The sequence below is a fragment of the Erigeron canadensis genome, chromosome 4 (assembly GCF_010389155.1).
Source record: "Erigeron canadensis isolate Cc75 chromosome 4, C_canadensis_v1, whole genome shotgun sequence".
Lineage (NCBI taxonomy): Eukaryota > Viridiplantae > Streptophyta > Magnoliopsida > Asterales > Asteraceae > Erigeron > Erigeron canadensis.
This window is the reverse complement of record NC_057764.1, coordinates 14,052,838-14,060,810: the sequence shown is the minus strand read 5'-3', so window position 1 is coordinate 14,060,810 and position 7,973 is coordinate 14,052,838. Positions and strand designations below refer to the sequence as shown.

The window sequence follows — 7,973 nt, the reverse complement described above, 5'->3', positions numbered from 1 at the left end:
CTCCACACCCCTAGTACATCTAATGCAAGGTTGGGACTCAGTTCTGATATGCTCTCATGGTATTGGCAAGGTATGTATACAGGGTGTACCAGCAGCTAACCCTCCACCCATTCAACACCCATTGAGCATACCAGGGTACCTACCACACTATAACCATCAGGGCGCGATCAATGTTGCTAACAACTCCATAGGCACATATACCACACGCGAAAAGTTGATCAGGCTTTTCTAGTGATGATATATTGCCATAATTTGTTGCTAGAAACTCTTCATTTCGCTGGGGACATAAGAATAATAATAACCAACAATTTTCAACATCTCCTGCTCAAGATTTAGTCACAATCACAAACGGCACATGCACTAGTACGAACTCACCACAACAAGAATATGTATCCTTGACTCCTATGTGGCTAAGTAGCATGGTACTAAGTATACGCAATCATGATTTCCCAACATATAACGTTTCTCTGGGTATCCAATCATGTCTACTAATTTCCACAAATAGCAAGCTTGATTACCACATAAAGATTGCACAGATAGGATGCACACATAATACCCATTATGTATGTTACATGAGATTCTTAGGTTATAGTCAAGGCAAATCCATCTAATTCTCTATAACCACGACTCTAATACCAATCTGTCACACCCCGGCTAAGGCGGAAAACTCGGGATGCGACGCATAGTACACGCGTCATGGATGTTACGTAGAGTGTCTAAATGAATGCTCAAATTAACTCACATTTCATAAATCCAAACATAAACATACAACATAGAATTAACATCCAACAGAACATAGATAAACTCCCGCGCAGGGGAAAGATTTACTTAGGCATAGTCTAAACATAAAGCAACAAGCAGGCATACAGATATGCAGCTCCAAATCCTAGTTTGAGTCTGCTAAAGGCCACCATGTTATCCTCCTTAGCCACTTCTAACTTGATTAACTTGCACACCTGAAAGGATACTAAAAAGTGTCAACACAAAGGTTGGTGAGTTTGTAAGTTTGTATGCTTGTTTACTTGAAAACGTTTGTTTGAACTAGTTTGTGCCGTTAAGTATGAATACGAGACTGATGATGTATGAATACGTATAAGTGCGCCCTTACAGTCATAAACATAACATGGCTAGTACGTATCAATCGTGCACTTACAGTCATAAACATGACATGGCTAGTATGTATCAATCGTGCACTTACAGTCATAAACATGACATGGCTAGTATGTATTAATCGTGCACTTACAGTCATAAACATGACATGGCTAATGAATACCAATATGTAGCCGCTTACGGTCATAGACCTGTCTGAGCACACACAAACAGTGGTAGCACACACAGGGATAGGCACATGGCACTATCGACCACTTAAAGCATACACAAATAATAGTAGCACACAGGGTATCATGTAGTATAGTCTATAATCGAGAGAACACTGAAGTATCCATAGTATAAGCGAATATGTAATCAAATGTATACCAAGATATGAAACCGATTATGTATCCAAAATATGTAATAATAAACGTTTCCAAAATATGTAATCATAAGTGTATCCAAAATATGAAATTATAGGTGTATCCAAAATATGAAATCATAAGCGTTTCCAAAATATGTAATCATAAGTGTATCCAAAATATGAAATTATAGGTGTATCCAAAATATGAAATCATAAGCGTTTCCAAAATATGTAATCATAAGTGTATCCAAAATATGAGATTATAAGTGTATCCAAAATATGAAATCATAAGCGTTTCCAAAATACGTAATCATAAGTGTATCCAAAATAGGTTGTACAAAGTCATATCATATAGTACCAAAGTATACGTTTTACTATAAAAATGATTCGTATCCTTTCAGCCCCATGAAAACATGTGAAAAGGTGATTACGAAACTCACCAGAGTGCTAGCATCAAGATTACGCTAAGCAAAATATCAGAAGAAAGTAACTGGCATGCAACAATCTGTTTCAAGTTATCATAATTAAGTATGTGTTCATTATAGGTAAACATGCTCATAACGTGTCGCCAAGTGTTGACTAAGTTGTCCAAAAGCGTACTAGTTTGACTTTGAAAAGATTTTACAAGTTTGACCAAAGTTGACCAAACTACGAGTTTGACTAAGTTGACCAAATCGACTAAAGTTGACCAAGGTTGACTAAACTGACCAAAGTTGACTAAACCGAGGTAGTAATCGAAATCCGAGATCTCAATTGAAAGTTGGGGTCTTAAAATGAATTCGAGGTCTTATTTGATTTGAGGTCTTATTTCACTAAAGGAAAAAATTGAAATTGAGAGCCTAAAATAAGAGGCTAGTAATCTGGGGTAATATTTTGAAATACGAGATCACAAATGAAATACGAGTTCACATTTGAAATACGAGGTCACATTTGAAATACGAGGTCACATTTGAAATACGAGGTCGCAAATCGAAATACGAGGTCACATTTGAAATACGAGGTCGTAAATGGAAATACGAGGTCACATTTGAAATACGAGGTCGTAAATGGAAATACGAGGTCACAAATCGACGGGGTCGCAAACTGGGTTGTTGTTCCCCAAACATCATTCTAGAAAACCCTAATCATATCTTTCGATCTGGAAGGTGTTTTTAACATAAGATAGTACTTTTAGACTCCCTAATATGATGGGAAAACAATCTTAAAGTCGGAAACTCGAAAACGGACTTAAATCTTAAAGACCAATTTATAAAAAGTGTACAAAAAAATCTCAATACTTGGTGGGTGTAGGGTGTGAATTCAAAGAAAAAGCCGAAAAATACCAAAAGAAGAGCATAAAAATGGGTTTTGATTTTATACCTTAAATCTGTAAAATAGATGTTTGTAGAGATATTTGGAAGATAAAAATACAACTCTTGAAACTAAATCTAAACAAAATAAGGTTGGACTTCGATAATATTTGATGTTTATGAAGTAATAAAATGGGGTTATAATATGAGGTAGTAAGGGAAAATGGGGTAGTAAAGTGTGTATGCTTTTGCTATGTGGCTAAAGTGATGAGAATGAGAATGTAAGGAGAATAAGACTATTTATATGTAAGGTATGATGAAGGTTCCATGCTTGTTCCTAAATACGATGCCAGACACGAATACAAGGCCACTACCAAAATACGATGCCGAAGTTGATTTACGAAGTCGTTTATGAAATACGAGGTTGGACCCAAATACGATGCTAGATTTACAATTACGAGGTCGATTTTAAAATACGATGCGGATAAACAATTACGAGGTCTCAAACTTAAATTTCTATTTTGACTCAAAAGTTTTGGTGGTCAACTCATGGGTGTTACACTATGTATGTTTTTGAGATTCCATAGTACATCGAGAAGTAATGTATGTACAAATCTGGAACCAAAAGAAACCACATTTTTTTAAGGGTAAATGGACAGGAAGCTTTGTGGATCTATATATGAAGACCTTCTCTTCCCCCTCTTGGAAACAGGCTAGCGATGAGGAGAAAAGTCACCCAGTGTATGGTCATAATTTCAACACGCTATCTACATGAAGACAACATAGAAAGATACGTAATGAAACATTCTAACAAAAATATCAAATGCTATCATATATTTATTCCAAAAACAAAAATAAGTAAACTCGGTGAGAACTTCTCTCAAAGATAACCATCATAATTAGGAAAACTGAGATATCAAAAAAAACCTTTTTTAGAAAAAACATAACTTGCAAAACAAAAAACCTTGAGCATATTTAAAAGGATGAAATTTATATTGATACATGGAAACAATTTTTACACCGGCCTCTACTCTTAGATTTGGATGAAACTCTCATTTCTCCATAAATTGCTAAAATGGTTGCAACAAAGTGTATGAGAAAAAGTCAATATTTTACGTCATTATCTATTTTTATTTTTTTTATAACTTTTCAATCCAGATAGCCTTTTAAGAAAAATGTCAATTTCGACCCATTTACATTTGATACTACTTATTTGTATGTAAGAGTAGTCAATAAATCATTTGATCTTATTGGTTGCTTGATGATTCCCTTATGTATGAGTAGGTTGTTGCGTGTGCAACACATATGGAGCAGTATGACCATTTTGTGGTTTCTGCATATGCTCATTCATTATCCCTCGTCTGTACAGTCTTGGACCGGCGTTAGGAACCTGAAAAGTTCCCTTTTATCATAGAGAAACTTTCTTGACATACTAATACACTATCACAATTAGTCCTCAAATAACCACCTAAAAAGAATCAACATGCATGGCAAGAGTATCATAAAACTCACAAAAGAGAGTGGAGATGGCTGTAAAGCATGTCTTGTAGGAGGTGAAAACTCAGTAGCCCTCCACCCCTCCATCCCTTCCTAAAGAGTGACAGATCATCCCTGGTATTAAAAAAAGGATAACTTCCAAAGGATGATAGAATACTGGCCGAATAGTCAAGCCATACGTTATTCACTTAGAACTATGCTTGTCTCTTATCTTTTCTTGAGCAAAGCCTACATAAAAAGGCTTACGATGGAACATGTATCCTGTACACCTCCATTAAAAAAGTTTAGCAATATTAGGTGGCAAACAAATATTTATACAACATGAAAGAAACTAATAAGCATAGGATGGCTTCAAAAAGTGCGGTCCATGACCTAATCAAGTGTCCTTTTAAACATAATGCACCCTCCAATTCATCAAGTATGTTCTCTTTCACAATTTGTGAACCCTGAAGTTGTTTGGATCTCTATTTCAGAACTGATTTTCTTACGATTATATGAGTTTCTAAAGTTCGGATAAAAAAAATATATTTCTAACTATCTGATTATTAGCTCTGGATTATCGGTTCAAATCCAGCCGTAATAAGTTTGATTATTTTCAGTCTTTTATATCTACTATTTAAAATTATATCTTGTTCCAGGGGTATTCTTATCAACCCAATTTACATAGAGGTGAAGGTGAGCCAGTGCGTCACCATTACTCTCCCTGCAAGTTCATGTTTTTAATATTGAAAGAAAACCGAGATTAATAATAAAGTTGAAGGTCCATAAATGGACCTCGTGAGATTTTTGTAAAGAAGGTAGCAGAATGGGTAGTGCAAGGAGATTAGGTAACGGGTCGACATAAGTAGGTACTTTTATCTATACGTGCGGAAGGCATTTCTAATACTATTAAAACCAAAATATTAGATATAAAAAGGACATGTTGATTAGAAGTAACAATATCCACCAATTTACTTGGTTCATGTGTTTTATTACAAACGGTCAAATGGGAATGCAGGTGGAAGATTAGCCTAAATTGTATTCTTAAAAAAAATACAAAACTCCTAAAATGGAGCATTATGTTTACTGGATCAGCTTGACCTGGCCTATGTTGACCCATACTAAAAACTGACCCATTTCAAATCAAACATGTACTGGTAGAACGACGCCATACCCTTCACGATTCTCACCCATATGACAGGCCAGCTCTTTGCCTAACTTCCTCCATAGTGTTCTGCCACCTCCAATTTAATTTGTTACCCAATCAACCCATTTTGCCAAATCCAATTTAAAGAGGAATCGAGTAATCAAAATGGACACCTCACAAGGTACATTCAGTTTTGACTTAGGATTTAGGAACCCTATCATGTAAACATATACTGCTGGTGAATTAAATCGTGTAATGGAGAATGAGTCTGAATGAGTCTTTTAAACTCGCTGTTTGTTATACACATACTAAGATCATGTTCATCGTAAAAGTCTAATATTGCTAAACTGCCTAATACATGTGTACCACTAATAACAAAATTAGAACTGGTTGATGTACATGGCTAAAGTAAGAAAACTTAGTTCAATGGAGTACATGGCTAAAGTAACATAATTATAAAAATTATAACTGGTTGACATATATACACACTTGTGACCCATGTGTTTTCGATGGAGGTACATGGCTAAAGTAAGAAAACTCAGTTCAAACACAATCCTTTCACTCATAGCAAGCCTATTATCTATACCTAAACTCGCATTAACTCTTTAGACGGTGCATCATAATCAACTTAAAAGTCTAATATTACATAAGTGCATTTTATAGAATCGAACACCTAAACATAGAAAATCGGATACCTAAACATAGAGGAGGTGAATGAACTGTTCAAACCTGAATTTGTTAGGGATATTTAAAGAGATTGAAGGTATGTCAGCCACCTGAGGTGAAGTTGCATGCTCTATACGCTCGGGAACAGGAAACTCAAGCCTAGTATAAGCAGTGGAAAACGACGCTCAACACCATTCTCATCGTATTCCATATGCCAATCTACACTACCTGCAAGTATTTAACTCAAAAAGTATGAAACATTGCAATGTGTTGGTTTAGTTTGAATTGAAAATTAGTACCATTTTGGAATTAATATGAAACAGAAACTGTCAAACTATCTATTTGACAGAAAGAAACAGGGTAACTTAACTGAATAGAATTCGCAAAGCATTAACATGGAAGATTTGGTTTTGCTGCTTATTGGTATCTCTATATGGGCTACCATAGGAGCCATATGAGTTTTGGTTTTGCTGCCTACTGGAATCCCCAAATGGTATCATGTATAACCAATATGAGGTTTGAGATTGAACCATGGCAGGTGCTAGTCTTTGAGGGTCCATAGAGAGGGGCTATTCAATAGGTGTTTGGGTGATGTCTATGGGGATAAGGAATCAGTATAATTATCAACTTAGGTGCCGTTTCGTTTGCATCTAGAATTAGTAATGGGAATTACAGTACTAATAGTACAGGTCTGCCACTAAAATCTGACCACAATTCGACGTACAAAAATAGCAATTTAGGCTATCTAAAAAAGACGTAACCATAAATAGTACCACAGAAAAGACGTTAGGATAACATGAGGGCAGAGTTGAAGGTTTCAAAGCAAGCACATCCTCTTTGTCTATAAGTTGCGTGGATGATGAGCTCGACACTCCAAGTTCACCTGCAAACCAAATCCAACTAACACAGCTTTTAATATAGCAATTTACCAAGAAACATTTCCGCGCTCATTGACATGAGGATGAGGGCATATGCACCTGGATTCTCTTCTTCCTTCTTTACCATATTCTTGTCTAATAATCCTTATAATGTAACCCGGATTTATCGTCCCCTGCACATAGAAACAAATACATCTTATGCTTCCATGTTTAATGTCACACCCATCCATTTTCATATTATTTCATTACCTCTCATTCGTGAGATTGAATTCCACTGTCATCAGACCGTTGGATTTCTTCAAAGGCTCCCCAGCACATGTCACGTCTCCAATCAGGTCTGCAAGTTTAGTATTTACTTTGACATATTAACAACCCCAATCACATGGAAGAAAACATAACATATAGAGCTGCAAACCACAAAACAAATCATATACTATACAAAGATTACATCGATTATGCTCCAAGTTTCTGACATCCCATTTTTATGTATCATTTACACATACATATTTTCATTTGTATATCGCTTGTCATCTGGTATTTATTAGTTCTCATCCAAATAAACAGGTGTGGTTGAATATGGTATGATTTGAATATCCCTTATGTGGAACTAAATAAATACTTGTGATTAAAGGGTGTAAGACATACTGACAAATACTTATTTTCCGTTGGCACTAATTCTTCAAAAGACACGATGTGAAAAGGTAGCACAGAAAACCACCAACATCACCCTGCCTTCTTCACAGAAGTGGACCTGTCTAACTCGATCATGTATGGGCTGTCTAGTATTCAGAAATCCTTACCTATTAGGCAGAACGGTCCAGTCAAAATATACATAGGACCTTCTTGCAGCCTATCCACGAACTTGTGGGACTTGTTGTTCGTTGACATACAATTTATCAGCTTCCCCTACTATATAACATTTCTACACAATACATCATAATTATAAGCCTTATCATAACAAAAACACTCATTACCTTACCTTTTCATCAAAGATGGTCAAATCAGTACTCATGTATTTTCCACCTATATTGTAAACGGTCCCTTTTCGACAGATCATGACAAAC

At 35.8% G+C, this 7,973-nt stretch overlaps 1 long non-coding RNA gene across 1 annotated transcript; it reads right to left on the bottom strand.

Moving 5' to 3' along the window:
- Positions 1-721: 721 nt before the first annotated feature.
- LOC122596112 lies at positions 722-7,522 on the bottom strand. The gene is made up of 6 exons (XR_006323291.1): positions 7,159-7,522; positions 7,009-7,082; positions 6,805-6,914; positions 6,095-6,259; positions 4,255-4,500; positions 722-956 (listed from the first exon to the last, which is right to left on the bottom strand). It is a non-coding gene; the product is annotated as an uncharacterized LOC122596112 (long non-coding RNA).
- Positions 7,523-7,973: the final 451 nt, after the last annotated feature.